We start from the raw sequence: 16,351 nt of genomic DNA on the forward strand, positions 1-16,351 counted from the left end.
TGCGAGTTTCACTGAGAAACTACACCATGAACTTTAAAATGTCTCACATTACCCTGTGAGGTTAATAAGCTTACTGCATAGTATTGTTGGGATTTGTGAGAGAAGTTCCTCTCCTTTAGTTCTCTGTTTCAGGCGTAAGTCAACTCCAGTTGCACGGCAGAATCAGAGGAAGCACCTGTAAGCGTCCTGTGGCAAGTCTTGGCGGCAGCTCCGTTAACTGCACAGCGCTCTGAATGAAGCAACTGTCTTCAGGTGTGAGCATGTCTCACCTTCCCAGAGGGGGGAGAAGGGAGAGCTCCCTGTCCTTGACACACCTGTCACTTTCCTTTTGGGCACGCTTTTCTCTTTTGTGAATACCCTAATGACTATTTACTAACGTACTTTGTTCTGTCCTGTGGGTTTTAAGAGTGTGATGCTTTGTAGTGCAGACAGCACGTCACGGACTTCCTCCCTCTCCCCTGGCTCGTCATCTGCTGCTGTCTCCCAGACGGGAGATGGCGAATGCAACCATGAACTCAGAGCAGCTGGCTGCTGGGCATACTTGATGCAAGGGCTCCCAACAATCTGCCAAGATGGTGGGCTGGGAAATCGTGGGGACCTGTTGGGTATGGATGGATGCTGGAGGAAGGCTCATTGCTTTGTGATAGAGGCCCCTGGTGAGTCTCCTATGCCGCTGTGGAAGGCTCCATCCCATGCTCATGTGGATGTCCCTGGTTTAAGTCAGAGGGTCATGCACAAACAAAGTGGGAGAGAGATTTCCAGGGAGACAGAAGGGTTGCAAATGGTGAGAGCTTATGGGAGGGATGGGGAGTAGATGGGACCAGAATGTATTGCATACATGTATCACCCACATGCATTATATACATGTATGACATCCATGCATTATATACGTGTATGAAACTGTCAAAGACTATGTTTAACAAAACTGCAAAAAGATTTCAAAATTTAAAAATATACTAAACATGGTGCTTTATGCAAGAAAGAAAAAGTACAATTAATGACTTAGATACAGCACTGCTGATAGTAAGAAGCAGTTCTCAAATACCATAATATTTTTTTCCGGCATTGTGTTTTCATTATATATACTAAACTGTAACTTGTAAGACTGCAAATTTCTCAAAATTGTACTTTTAATTAAATTCCTATTTTCTAACCAAAAACAAATGGGAAACTCCCATCGACTAGAGGGTACCACTGTTGGAGGCTTCTATACGAGTATCTAGTGAAGAACATTTTCATGTAGGATCAGCCACTTCTTTGTAACATCATATTCCCTCTTATGAATTTCATTCTTCATGATAATTCACAGGTTACCATTTTAAAGTCAGACAAGGATCTTTCAAGGTCCTTTTCCATTCGGACTTTCCAATTCTACTCTGTCCCATAGTCCCAAGTCCTGCTTTTAGAGTAGTGTATAACAATTGTGCCACACTGTGTGAGCACAGAAACCACTCAGGGAGCTTTAAATTACACTGAGTTAGGGACTATGCTGGCTGTTTTGTTCTCTCAGCTTGACACGAGAGAAAGGAGGAAACCACAACTAAGAAAATACCTCCCTGAGATGGCTGAGGAGCAACTCTGTGGGAGATTTTCTTGATTAATGTTTTATGTGAAGTGGATCCACTCACTGTGGGTTGGTGCTACCCCAGGCAGGGTCCTAGACGGCATAAGAAAGCAGGCTAAACAAGCTGTTCCGGCAAGTGGGCCAATAAGCAGCAGCCCTCCATGGCCTCAGACTACTTCCTGTCTCCAAGCTCCTGCCTGGTGTGATTCTTTACTCTGGCTTTCCCCGCATGGATGGACTGTATGCAAAGTAAACCTTTCCTCCCAGGGTCGCTTTAGATAGTACTATTTTTACATCAGCAAAGAAATCTAAGATGGGATTCATCTCCAGAGATTTTTGACTTAATTGGTCTGAGATTTGCCTCAGGACTAGGATTCATTTAAAGTCTAAGTAATGGAAGAATAGAAACATAATCAGAGGTTTGTTTTATTTTTCCAACAGAGAAAAGAACACTACCTTAACTCTTCAGTTCCTTCATGTGACAAAGAACTGAAAATCTATGCTTGGGAGACAGGTCTATGCTAAGCTGCGGCATGAGCACACAGCATGAGCGCCTGTGTCTGATCCCTGTGTAGAGAGCTAGTTATGGCTCTGTTATCCACACCAGGGAGGCAAAGACCAGTGAGTGCCTGGAGGCTTGATGGCCAGCTGGTCTAGCCCAGTGGGCGAGCCCCAGGCTTAGGCCCTAGTAAGAGATACTGTCTCAAAAGGACAAGAAGGACAGCTGCTAGAAAAGGAACCTTGAGATTGGCTTCCATACATGTGTGCGTACACATGTGGACATGTGTGTGCCTGTATAATAAACACAAACATACAAAGAAAAATTTTACTTCTCAAATAAAGGCAGTTGAGAATCCTGAAATTATCCAAGATGAAATGAAAAGTTCTGTGCCATATCAGTTGACTTATTTTGTGGCCGTTTTGTTTTGGGAAGCCCAATTCCTGAGGCTCTGGCTTAAGAACATGCATGCTGATGGTTTTCTACCACGGGAGCTTTCAGGTTTTATCTGTGTCATTAAGCTAAATGTCCACTTTATTGATTGACAAGAAACCAACACTTTACCTTTCCTAAGGCATAAATGATAACGAACTGATTTCTGATAAGCTGATTGTTTTATTCCATTTGAAAAATATTTTAACTACACAAATATAACCATACCAGGCCAGAAAATATTAGTGAAAATTCTCTTACGATTTTATTAGTTCTAAAGCAAATTTATAACACACACACACACACACACACACACACACAAATATACATGCAAATGTGTAAAAACATAGTGGCTCAGGAACAGAAGTGGGCTTTTGGCAATAACATGAGTGGTCTATCAAATACTTGCCCAAACGTTCACTTTTGACTGAGGACAGCAATGTTTATAATATACTCTTTTCTTATTTTTTGCATGTGCCAAGAGAGGTCTCAGGAGTGTTCCAGGTTGGAAATGACCCAGGCTTTAAAAAGCAATTCCAATTTTCGAGTCATTAATTAAATCTTGAGTTGATTTTCCACTGATAAATAGCTTAAGAAATAACAGACCATATCTCTTCTGTCTATCTATAATAAACACATTTAAATTTCATTTTCTTAAGGGAGTAGCTCTTTCTTGCTCATCTTTCTCCCTGTAGAAATGTTCAGGTTATCATGATGTTTTGTGATATAAACATCACACGGGGGCCAAGGAATACCCCTGTCAAAGGCAGTTACGTTCTGTAATGGGGAAGCTGTCCTCAGGACCAAGGAGCTAACAGTAAGTACTATCGGGAAAAGACAGAGTGGACAGTAACCATATATGGGGAGTTCTGCACTGCTCTGTAGCATTCCGGACAGCACTCTCACAGAGACCAATAGTGCCCCTGGAGACAGGCTGTGTGGCACGTCTGATGGCACAGCTCTCACTGCTTTTCGGTTTGAAAACGAGGTGGGTAAGTTTAGATAATCTTTTATAAAGGTTCACCTTGAGGTTCCTAGGCTCCTATATACTGTATTTCGTAGGCTATAGTATATTTCCTATAGAAAATTTTCTCAGTCATAAACATTGCTTTAAAGCAAAGACAATTAGTAGCAGGCCTGCAGATGCAAGGTTTGTGGTAAATAAGAAGCGAGAGGTGTCTTGCTTCCTCTGTAGTCTATGCCCAGAGTAAGAGTGCATCTAGGCCCACATACCAGGCTCCCAGTCCTCTTAATCGATCCAGCTTCATGGAGAAAGTGGATGTGAGGGTTCTATTGCTGAAATCCATGACAGGCAGAAAAAGATGAGAACCGAGGGCTGGCGTTAGAAAGACTTATTTAGACTCCCAGAGGGCACACAAGGGCATCTACTACACTGTAAGAAAAAGGAGGGGAGCAGAAGGCAATGAAGACGTTGAACAGAGGCCCAAGCCATAGTTTTATTCCACTGATTTCTAAGCTCCAGCCTTTCAGATTATCTCTTCATCTCCCTGGGGGGAAAACCTTACATTGTATATGTGTGTTGTGTGTGTGTATGTCTGTGCACACGTGCACACATTTCCTTTTGTTTTCTTACAGTCAATATTTTTGTACCTTTCTGTTGAAACAGTCTTATAAATAGCACCAGTTGGCTCTTTTAATCTGATGTTCATATTTGATGTTCTGGTATGCTATCACCTTTTCACATCATTTTCTGATGGGTTAATCACGTTGTGGTGCCAGTTTCTCCATATTAGCTGTATTTTTAAGGAGCATTAAACTTTGGACAGCTTTGAATTTACAAACATTTACAAGATAGTGCAGAGATCCCACCTAGTCCACACTTGGTTTTCCTTTTAGTAATATCTCTTACTTGGCCACAAGACACAACTAACAGGCCTGCACTGCATGTTATGTACTAGTCTACACTCTAGTGTCTGTGGGCATAGAGTTACACGCTTTCAGCTAAGATGACACATTGTATTGTCATTGTGTCTCCTTAGCTCTACTGGCTGGGAAAGTTCCTCAGACGCCCCTTGTAGCAATACTGCCGAGGATACTGCTCAGACATGGTACAGGATGCCTTTTACCCGGGACTTGCTTGACTTACTGGAGTTACCAGTTTGGGAATGGACATCTAAATTTCTCATAAAATATAAAACTCTACTTGCCCACCTTCACTTTTCTGTGTGTAGTAGTGATGCTAGGCAGTAAATGTACAAATTCGGTTCGCCACAGTGTGTGGTGAATTGGTAGTTTTATGAGACCATTATAGCATTTTAACTTCACCTTCACTGACCGACTGCCTTGGCTGTCACTGTATCAGCCTGCTTAGAGCACACAGCCACAGCAGCCGCAGAGTTACAGAGCAGGCTCCTCCCCCACTACATCTAGGCCGGCCAAAGACAATGGAAAAACACATCTGAAACCCGAAGGTTTTCAGGTTTTGCTTACATGCTTGTTCTCTCTAACAGGGATACCTAAGACAATGTTTGTGCTTCTCAAACTAAAATTTTCATGTCTCTTTATTTAAATGTTTATTTTTCTCCCTAGCATTCGTGATTTATGTCCAAAAGTTTTCCAAATTTCCTCTAAGGTTTAAAGGTCATCTAATCTACTCCCACAGGTCAAACCAGCTATACTGACAACCATTATTTAATCCTTAATTAACAATCAGTTTTCTTTCACAGACAAACTGTTACTGCCTATCCCCGATACATAACTAACATGGTATTTTCTTCCTCAGTCATCCAAAGCAGAGTTAAAGGATGCCTTCCAGGACTACGCTCCGCAAACACCCTTGCATTTCCAGGATCATAACAGACCATGATGTGCTCCCAAGCAGACCATCACAGGCTTAAACCACGCTACCCATCCTATGCAGACATAGCCCCTGCTGGGGATCTGCTTCTCTGTTGTGATCACCCTATAGGTTTACCTACAGTGCTGCTCCCACAGATGCAGCCGAGACTGAACACCATCTCCTCAGACCTGCCTGGGACAACAAAGCTGCCTTCCTCCAGACACCTCATCTGACTGAAGACTCCCAAGACACACGCTGAGACCCACAGGTGACAGCCGAGACCCACAGACTTGGGACCTGCCAGCTACAGATGAACAATCTTGCCAAAGCCAAATGGCTACTGAACTTGGGGAAAGTTACATGATCGCAAGGAAAACGTCTAGATAGATTAATCTAATGTTGTTTAAAACCAATGTTAATATCCTCAAACCATACAATCCATGGGACAATTACTTGGTTCAATGATCCTTTGTCCTCCCAATCCTCACCCTCATCCCTTGATACCACTACCCCTCCGGCCTGTTTAGTGTTTTCTTTTGATGCTTCAATTCCACTCACATTTTTACTACAGATGACACCTTAAAGAAGTGAAAGGTACCCTGATTCCTGGTCAAGATAGGTGGAATCCCCAGGACACCCTAAAAGGGATGGCAGGTGCATTCCCAGTCTCCCAGAATATCAGGGCCTCACATAGCTGCACTCCCCAAAGTCCCCTGTAGAGAGGTTTGAGACAGACCAGTCATGTAGGGCAATGCCTCAAGCCCCTCCTCCACAGGTAAGTACTTGACTACAGGTTACATAGACCCAAGACAGATCAGTCACAGAGGACAATGCCCCAAACCCCTCCTCCACAGGTAAGGACTATGTAGGCTCAAGACAGATCAATCATAGGTCAGGACCAAATATGTAGATGAGGTCTTCCCAAGCTCTCTAGCCAAACCAACAGGAAGTACGTGTTGTCAGACACTGACCCATTCAAAAAAACTATTCAACTGTTCTATTCAGAGTTAATGGTGTGCAGGAATTATTCCATCGTCTGAGAGCTTCTGTTCTAAGAGCTGTAACACTGTTGCTTGGGGAAGAGATCTGCTCTCCCGAAATGAAATTGCTGCTAGAAGCTCTCCTGAACCCCTCGCCAGCTAGTCGGTTTCTTGCTGGCTCAGCCTGGCCTGAGCAACCCAAGCAGCAGCAGCAGCAGCAGAAGCAGCAGAAGCAGCAGTAAGGAACAAGACTGGTGGTGGAAGCTGTTCTCCCTACCTGCCCAAGTTCTCTTCCAATCACCGAACCTGAGCACCTAGCCGGCCGGGCCAGAGAGCTTTGTGGAGAGCACCAGCCCAGAGGCCTACATCTATATAGCTTTGGTTCCCAGTGTTTCAGCTTAGTGGATATTGCTGCAGCTGAATTTAAGGAGGGAACATTTGCACATACTTAACCGACCTCCTGCTTCCTCCCTCCTGCTGAAGTCCCGGCTTCCAGCTTAAGTGGTTCCCATTGCTGTAAACGCCCCCTGCAGGTGAGTGCAGGTCTGCTGGATGCCGGAAATGGTGTTCATTTCATCTTGGACAGTCAGCAGGTACTTTTGTTGTGTTGTTGGTCTCTTTTGGAATAGCGCATTAAAATGTTCTGTGTCTGCCGGCACTGGTTTCTGTCTAGTGGTCAGCCACCTTCCCTGCTTTCCCCTCAATGTTCTTGAGACCTCTTGCCTTTCTGTTTTTAGCAGCTTGACCGTGCCTTCTCTGGGTATGGCTTTCATTATGGCTTGCTGAGTTTTAGCCACATAGGTTGATATCTTTTATCAAATTTAGGAAAATTTTGATGCTGAGTTTGTCGGATGCTGTTTCCTGTCTCATCTCTTCAGCGACATCAACAACACACTGTGTGCCATCCATATAGCATGCTGCTCAACCTCTTTATACATTCTTCACAAACTTTATACATACGAAAATTTAAGAGTAAATGAAGCATCATGCGTCAAAATTAACCAGCATCCATATGTCCTAAATACAAACTTGCATCACGGTTGTGGAATGCCTGTTTTATAATTTTATAATTTTTATAGACTTCGTTGTATAATTTTAAAAGGATTATTTTTATTTCATGTGCATGAGTGTTTGACTGTGTATGGTTTGGTGCATGTGTGTACGTACTCACGTGTGTGTACTATGTGCATGGTGGTACATGCGCGTGTACTATGTGCATGTAGTTCTTGCGGAGGCCAGAAAGCATCAACTCCTCTGGAACTTGGGTTATAAAAGGTTTGTGAGCTGCTGTGTAGGTGCTGGGGACCAAACCAGGGTCCTCTCCAAGAGCATCGGTTAGTGTTCTTCACCATGGAGCGTCTCCAACCATGACTCTGTTTCCTCTCTTTTACCTAGCCTGTTTCCATAGTTTTCTTCATCTTAATGAATTAGAACAGAAGTCATTTGTTTATTTATTTATACTTTCTATGCTATAACTTCATAGGAACAAGTTCGAGTAGCTCAGGTTCATTCTACTATTCTCCTGTAAAATGTGGTTCTATGGGTAAGAGAGGCCAGTGCTTTAGTTGAATCCCATATGTATATGTGTATTGTGTATGTGTTTATGTGTGTGTGTGTGTGTGTGTGTGTGTGTATGATTTTTCTATTATGTGCCTTAGGAAGCTACCTCAGTTTATATCAAGTTCTCAGTTTCTCAAAACACACATTTGTGATCACAAAAACTCTCGCTCTTAGCCACAACAATGTCAATGACATGCTGACTTCTAGGTAAAACTTGTGAGGCATTCCTCTTTACCTGTGCCCATCTCCTGATGCCTCCAACATCACCGTACTAATAGATGTGGAAGCACACAGACAGAGGGACAGCTCTGTGTTTTCTAAGAGGTCTAGAGAACACAGTCTGGAGAGATATATTTTCTGTTTCCCTTTGTGTTTATTACTTTGGCAAGCTACCAGGAGATGGTATAAGGAAGGGTTAATTTCCCAGTGGTTATCTTAAAGTGCTGGTTGGCTAATCCCAACAACTATGGACTCCAGGGATCATTTCCGATTTTGCTCTTTCTCTTGTTAGTGGTTTCCTCCCATCTCCTTTCGTGTCTTTCTTAGTATAATAGAGACACATGGAGATCCAGATTAGCATTTTTTTCCTCCAGAGACAATTGTGCCTTTCTTTTGTCAGGTAGATGTGGTGTGAGGGCTCATCACTGGTCTAGAAATTAACAAGCAAAGTTGGATGTTTCCTTAGACTCAGTTGGCATTTGACTTCAAGTACCTCAGGGGCATGGCCTTCACTGGGTTTACTGTGGTTTCATACGTGGTTTCATTGCTTTAATGTGGTTTTATTTCTAAGCATGGAACCATCGGGAATCTTCAGTTAGGTTCTATTTCATTGTTTTGCATGTTCTGTTTTCACATCTTGACCTCGACCCGAGCCCGGGTCTCAGGGATATGAGTGACAGCTCAGGGCCCGTTAGCCCTTTAATCTGAAGGCCATGCTTTCCAGAGGCTAAGTCTTTCTACCCTGTACCAGTTATTCGTAGGCAAATGGTTGGAACTGGAAAACATCATCCTGAGTGAGCTAACCCAATCACAGAAAGACATACATGGTATGCACTCATTGATAAGTGGCTATTAGCCCAAATGCTTGAATTACCCTAGATGCCTAGAACAAATGAAACTCAAGATGGATGATCAAAATGTGAATGCTTCACTCCTTCTTTAAAAGGGAAACAAGAATACCCTTGGCAGGGAAGGGAGAGGCAAAGATTAAAACAGAGACTGAAGGAACACCCATTCAGAGCCTGCCCCACATGTGGCCCATACATATACAGCCACCCAATTAGACAAGATGGATGAAGCAAAGAAGTGCAGGCCGACAGGAGCCGGATGTAGATCTCTCCTGAGAGACACAGCCAGAATACAGCAAATACAGAGGTGAATGCCAGCAGCAAACCACTGAACTGAGAATAGGTCCCCTATTGAAGGAATCAGAGAAAGAACTGGAAGAGCTTGAAGGGGCTCGAGACCCCTTATGAACAACAATGCCAAGCAACCAGAGCTTCCAGGGACTAAGCCACTACCTAAAGACTATACATGGACTGACCCTGGACTCTGACCCCATAGGTAGCAATGAATATCCTAGTAAGAGCACCAGTGGAAGGGGAAGCCCTGGGTCCTGCTAAGACTGAACCCCCAGTGAACTAGACTGGTGGGGGGAGGGCGGCAATGGGGGGAGGGTTGGGAGGGGAACACCTATAAGGAAGGGGAGGGGGGAGGGGGATGTTTGCCCGGATACCGGGAAAGGGAATAACACTCGAAATGTATATAAGAAATACTCAAGTTAATAAAAAATAAAAATAAAATGTAAAAAAAACCAACAACAACACAAAGGAACTTTAGGAGGATTCATGCTGTGTTTTTGTTGTAGTTTAGGGATGATCTGATTCTTAAACTGTCAAACTGGAGGACAGTCACTTTGCCTTTGAGCAGGCTTCTAGAGCTGGCCTGGCTCTCAGCAGACGCCTATGAGGAAATTGGCTTTGTGTTTGGTTTCCAGTCAGGGGAGAAAGCCCATACAGTTATCAAAAACTCCAAAGATTTCTTACTGCTACAGAGTTCTTGCCCTCTGGCAAGAGTGATGTTCAGTTACTTCCCAGACTCAGAAAATATACAAAGTGATGTATATAACCAACGACATTAGCATTTCTAGTGTGGGTGTCTCTCGATGTGGGGGTGTCTCTCAATGGACAATGTCTCTCGATGGGGATGTCTTTTGATATGGGAGTGTCTCTCGATGTGGGGATATCTCTCAATGGGGGTATCTCTCTATTTGGGGGTGTCTCTCAATGTAGGGGTATCTCTCAATGGGTGATGTCTCTCAATGGGGGTGTCTCTTAGTATAGGGGTGTCTCTTAGTATAGGGGTGTCTCTCAATGAGGGGGTGTCTCTCGATGTAACAGAATTTCCACTCTTAATGAACTCCACAGTGCTCTGGTGTATTGTTTATGAATGTGTATTTTTGGCATTTATCATTTTCCCAGCACTGGCACTGAGAATGATGGCTTGACATCCTGCACCCTAATCATATCCTATTTAGAAACAGAAGTTTCTACTGTTTATTATCAGCAGCAAGAAGTTTAGCTTCTGCCATGCTCTTCCCTGGGGCTGTAGCTGTCCTTGGTTTCTTGTTCATAAGCTGGGCCCACATCCCTCTAACAGTGCCTTCCTTGGTCCTTGTTTCAGTGAAACACATGAGATGGCTGCTCTTCCAGTGCTAGAGTAGGAGAGGGCACACCCCCTCCCATTTCCTTTCCATACCATGTCTAAAACATGTCACAGGTCAACGGCACATAAGAAGGCTCATACATTTTCATAAAATGATTGGTCAAAGCTTAAGACAGCACCCAGATCAATTGGTAGCAAGTGCAGAGACCTATCTGTAAACTCAGAGAACTTTCCTGATGCTTGCTTATCTCCACATGCCAGAGCTGAGTACCTAACACCACACACATGCACGCCATGACTGCAACACAAAATACAGCACACTCTCCCGGAAAAGGTCAGGTCTTCCCATCACCTCAATTAACACAACCAACTCACTGAAGCCCCGCTTCCAAGAACGTGCATGTTTCCTCCCTGGATTCCCAGTGCAGGTCTCCTTCAACAGTTATTGAGCTTGAATATGTTGAATTCATGTTTTCCCTTGCTTTCCTTCATCAGAGGTTCATTAACCTACTCATCAGGATTTATACATCTGACCATTTCTGTGGTGCGTTCTCTTCTTGGAGCTCGGGGAAAGCACTGGTGCAGGTCGTAGTGTCAGGACTACGAACTGTGAGTCAGGGTCAATGCCAACTTTTCCCACCAGAATTTGTTTTTCTGTGCTAATTTCAGAGGTCTCGTGGTTAATGGGTATATTTTTGAAGTGTGCACACAGGTATGCAAACATGTATTATATGCTGTTTTAAAGTTCAGGCAGCATTTCCTACCAATATGCAACTTCACAGGTAACCAAACAAATTCTATCAATGTAAAACGGAACAAGGGTGGATTTTGTGAGCACATGCGCTGTGTATTACTTGTGAGTGTGTGGGGCGAGTGTGGATAAAGTGGGAAGGGAAGGAGGGAAAAAGGAGACAATCAAGAGACTAAAATCTTGTTGGAAATTTTCGAAGAAGTAGTTATGAAGAGATAGTTAGATAAAATTCACGAATATATTAAAATATATATCCCATAAGCTTAAGATAGAAACAAACAGTACTTTTTGCTCATTGCCTAGTTACCATTATACACAGATCCTGCGTTCAGCGGCCTGAAACCAGGATTACCAGGAGAACTCTGGTGAACGGGAGAGGCACAGACAAAGGTGAGCTAGCTCTTCACATCTCTTATGACGGATGCATCACCACTCAGTTACCACTCCCAGGCCTCGCAAGGACACTTAGTTGATCAGTATCCAGTTGGTACCAGTTTTGCCTCTCCAGCATCTCTGACACTGGCTCTTAAAATTCTTGGGACTAGCGGAAGGGGCGTGGGTGTTTTCTGTTGGACTGAAGACCACTGGGCTATTGTGTGGGTCTACATATGGAAGAACAGTCCACATACAGGAGAACATCACAGGGAGAAGGTGAGCCAAACAGAGGGAGTTGTGAGGCAGCAGATTTCAATTCAATGCAGACTCTCACTTTAGAATTGTTAAAACAGATCAGCTTCCTCTGAAAGGTGTTGACCTCCCTGTCCCGTGTGTGACAGGCAGAGTCTGGATGTTGATCTCCAAGTGTGAGAGGGGAGGCTGTATATGCAGCGACTGTCAAGCTACTTTACCCATCCTCTGTAACCCATAAGAGTGGGAATCCATCTGTCCACTCGCTTCTAATGCAGTATATGATGCTGCTGGCCTTGCTATGCGATTGGCTCCTAAAGAAAAATGCCAATGTAAGCGACACTGGTGAGAACTGGACAGGACTCCACCAGACTAGAAGGGAAAGGAAAGGACCTTCGGAATTCACAGAAGATTTCTCCATAGTGTTCCCATGAATAAAGCTGTTTAGAGGAGCTGTGGAGGCAACTGCCCCTTTCAGTTAAAAGACAAAGCAATACTGAAACTCTCCGTTTTCCCTCTAACTTTCTGAGAAGGTGATTTCTAGCCGATGTTGAATCCCATGCTTTTCGACTGAGCACGTGCGCTGTTGTTTTTATCGCAGACAAGCAATCTTTCCCATGTGGGTATTCTTTGCTTTGCCCTGGACAAGTTTGTTCTTGTAGATGCAATCTAACACCTTCAGAACAACTAATCACCAAACAGCATAGTTCCCTGGGCTTTCCTGAGAAATGGATACATCTGGCATACAGCTCTGACATCTGCATTGTACGTGCCCATTTTATTGTGACCAACAAAATCAGGTCATGGGATCCTACATTTTGACTTGCTGTTTTTAAATTCTTTCTCTTAAGTATAGTTAGTAAAAATTCAATGTGGAGCTTCTTTGTATTTTTTAGGGTGAGATTTAATAGAAATTCTCAGATAGCTTTTGCTCGCCCAAACGTGTGTATATGTTACACAGAGGTACATGCATCATTTTGAATATCTCTCCCTCACACTCGTGGAAGGGTGGTTTCCTGGGACTAGCTTAATAAGACTGAAAACCTTGTCTGTTGGATACTGTTAAGGTGGGACACTATTACCTAGAGATGGAAGGGACTTCACGGGAAAATCTAGGACCGTCAGTTGGTCAGTGCAGCTGAACTTGATAAAGCGAACTTTTGTTTTACACATTACTGGACTATTTACATTTCTTTTGAGGAAATGCTACCAGTTATATATACAAATACACAAAGCAATCAAAAAGATGTCTGCTTGCTCAGTATATATCACTTCATAAGCCACAAAGGAACGTGTCAATGATGGGAAACCTGAGCTGACTCTATGGCTGTGTGAGTTCAAAACGGTTGCTATGAGTTGCTGTGGCTAGGAAATTTGCAACAATGTTATATTTTCCCTCCGAAGCGTTAATATTTAGATCTAGAGTTGGGAATGTTTATTCTTTTTCACAAGCTCCCTCTTCCTAACCCACCTCTCTTTCTTTCTAAACCAAATTCAGAAATGAGGCTGGACTGTAACTTCTTAGGGAGCCGTGTAACATAGCACGGTGGCACAGGGGATGCAGCCATGTGATGTAACTCTAAGAGCATATCCAACTTGTCTAATAGGAACCCGTTTTGTACAGAATTTCAATTGCATGTGATTTCAGGTGAAAGTAATTAGGAATGAAGGGTAAAAATTACACTAGGGGAAAATTATGCCCTTAAGTGATACAGCAAAAAGGTTAAAAGTTAACACCTTCTGAATCGTCTTAGTAGAGTACAAAAGAAAAGAATAAGTCCAACAGGAGTAGGGAAAAGGTAAAGCAGAAGGCAGTAAGAGACAAAGTAAAGACAGGGTAACTCAGTAAGAAGTGATAATCTAAATGAACCAAAAAAAAAAAGCATTTGTAATTAATGTGAACACAAGGACAGCATTAGCTATATAGATACATAGCTACCGGATACATAAAATACATAAACAATTTTACTGCAATAAACTTGAATAGGAGAAATGAACAAATTCCCTAATAAAGGGATACAAACTTAGAAATACAAATATAAAATTCTGAAATGTTAACCAAATATGGCGGTAAGCAAAATGATCGCCTAAATGCATTCCCGGCACAGAGCAGAAATCCCCCTCAAGGAAATGGGCTGCAGTCCACCAGTGGAGCACTGTGTGCTGGGAGACGTAGGGGAGAGCTGTGTATGTTTCATGAGGTGTGAAAGACAGTCTCGGAATTAAAACGCCATTGACATTATTAGCAAATCGGGGAGAGGAAAGATGACAGTGTTCCTCACGAGGGGTGGACGCTCCAGACACAATACATGCTCTGTGGTGAATATTGGCCTTTAAAAATCGGGAAGCTTTTCTCTTTTTTGGTTCGTGTTGTTTAAAAATCAGACAGGAGTGCCAGATCATCAAGTAGGACAAGAAAACAGAAAAAAGTGCCTTAGATTCCAAGATGCTCCATCCCTATTGAAGGCAACCACAGAGCTGTGTAACTGAGAGCGCCCAATGGCTTATTAGAAAATTTAGTCAAGTTGTTAGGTAGGAAGGAATTATCTCATATTCAACTATATTCTTATGAAACAACTGTTCATAAAATAATCTTAAAACCCAGTGATACTGTAAAATAAATATAAGCAGAAAGCAGGTTATCACTTCAAAAGAAAGTGTGAATCCTTTGCAAGCAGAGTCTGAGCGGTATCTCTAGCAGAAAGCCTAAACATGAAAGTTAAGACCAAAAACGTCGTCGACAGAGAGAAAAATAACCGCGGGAGAATCTCTGTGACCTTGGAACGAGATGGAATGTAAAAATTAAAATCCGCAGCATAGATGATAAAACACTATGGATTTAATTACATCAAAGCGAAGCATTCTTACAATGAAGGGTAACAGGTACAACATTTTTATGTAATGACAAAGTGGATAATGAATTTGTAGCGTCTACTCAGTGAGGATATTAAAGTGGATAATGAGTAGAACAAAAAGCATAAGAAACCTAGGAGAATCAAGGGAGGTAGCAGCATGATTAGAAAGATAAACAAAATGGTCTTAGGAGTCCTCCAAACGATGGAGGCAAACTTTACCAGGTCTCAAACTCCTAGTCATCACAAAATGCAAGCAAAAGCAACGGCAGAGGCCTCATCTGCCAACAGCTGTCGTTACTCACAGTCCCTGACTGACTTTCCCAAGTGCCAACGAGAGCTATCGTCCTGGCCTTTCAGGAGGACTGACGGCACTGTTTGCACAGGCAGATTTGAACTCTGTGATCCAGACTGCTGCTCCTGAGTCTACACATCAGTAAATACTCGCAGGGTTTACACTAAAATATTCCATGAAGTGTTATTGTTAGTGGCAGCAGGCTGCGAGTGTTAGATTCCAGTGAGTGAACACACTGATAGAACTTGGCAGATGCACACTTTAACAGAGGCCTCACGAGGAGTCACACGAGGAAACCACACTAGGGTGGCCAAGAACATCCAGGCAAACAGGCGATACAGCACCCTTGATGTAAAAAAAAAGTATACGTAAAGAAAGTACTATCCCTTATATAAGACTATAAGAATAAATATTAAATAAACCCAGTACAATGGGCTTGCTGAGTGACAAGAAGGGGACAGGAGGCAGGGAGGAAGTTAAAAGAAAAGCAGAGTGTGTGGCCTAGGGGGTGACGAGGAGCATTGCTTGGGGTGAGTTTGGCAAGTTTCTGCATGCAAGGCTCAAAAACAGGGAAGAGACCACGATAAAGCAAGTATAGAGGAGCCGAATAAGTGGACACTCAGGAAGAAAGTCATCTAACTGATTACAGAAGAGAAGACCACAGGGAGAGACAGGCCATAGCATTAATGGGTAGGAAGTTATTGCTGTTGCCTTTCAATTCTCCCCAAATTATTTATGTCTATATTAGTATGTATATATGTATGCTTCTGTGTGTCTTCTGTCTGTCTGTCTGTCTGTCTATCTATCTATCATCTATCTATCTATCATCTATCTATCACCTATCTATCTATCTATCATCTATCTATCTATCTATCTATCTATCTATCTATCTATCTATCCATCCATCCATCCATCCATCCATCCATCCATCCACAGTATTGGGGACTGAACTTAGTACCTTCACCAGAGCCCAAGCACAGTTTAGATATTTAATGGTAGTCCCTTATTCCTCTAATTTGTCAGAGTTTTTCATGGGGCTTTACAAGATGATCCTAAAGTTCATCTAAATGAGCAAAAGGTAAAAAACAGCCAATATGCTCTTGAAGGGAAACAAGTTAGAGGACAGAATAACTCTAGTTTTGAGACAGTATAGCATTGGCATAGAGACAGACAGACAAACAGACCCCAGTCAAGTTCCAGAAATCAACCTAGATACATGGAAATTTGCATGAGAGTCCATATCAGTGGAGAAGTGGTGAATTATTTTTAATAGGTGGGGGCAGGAAGAAACCCATATAAAACTGGACTCCTATCTGTAAAAAAAATC

The 16,351-nt window shown here is 42.8% G+C and overlaps 1 protein-coding gene across 4 annotated transcripts in view; it reads right to left on the reverse strand.

The window, feature by feature from the left end:
* Rnf180 (ring finger protein 180) overlaps positions 1 to 16,351 on the reverse strand; it is a 180,829-nt gene that overhangs the window by 21,749 nt on the left and 142,729 nt on the right. The gene's annotated exons all lie outside the window — the stretch shown is intronic.

Source organism: Rattus norvegicus, chromosome 2 (genome assembly GCF_036323735.1).
Source record: "Rattus norvegicus strain BN/NHsdMcwi chromosome 2, GRCr8, whole genome shotgun sequence".
Taxonomy (NCBI): domain Eukaryota; kingdom Metazoa; phylum Chordata; class Mammalia; order Rodentia; family Muridae; genus Rattus; species Rattus norvegicus.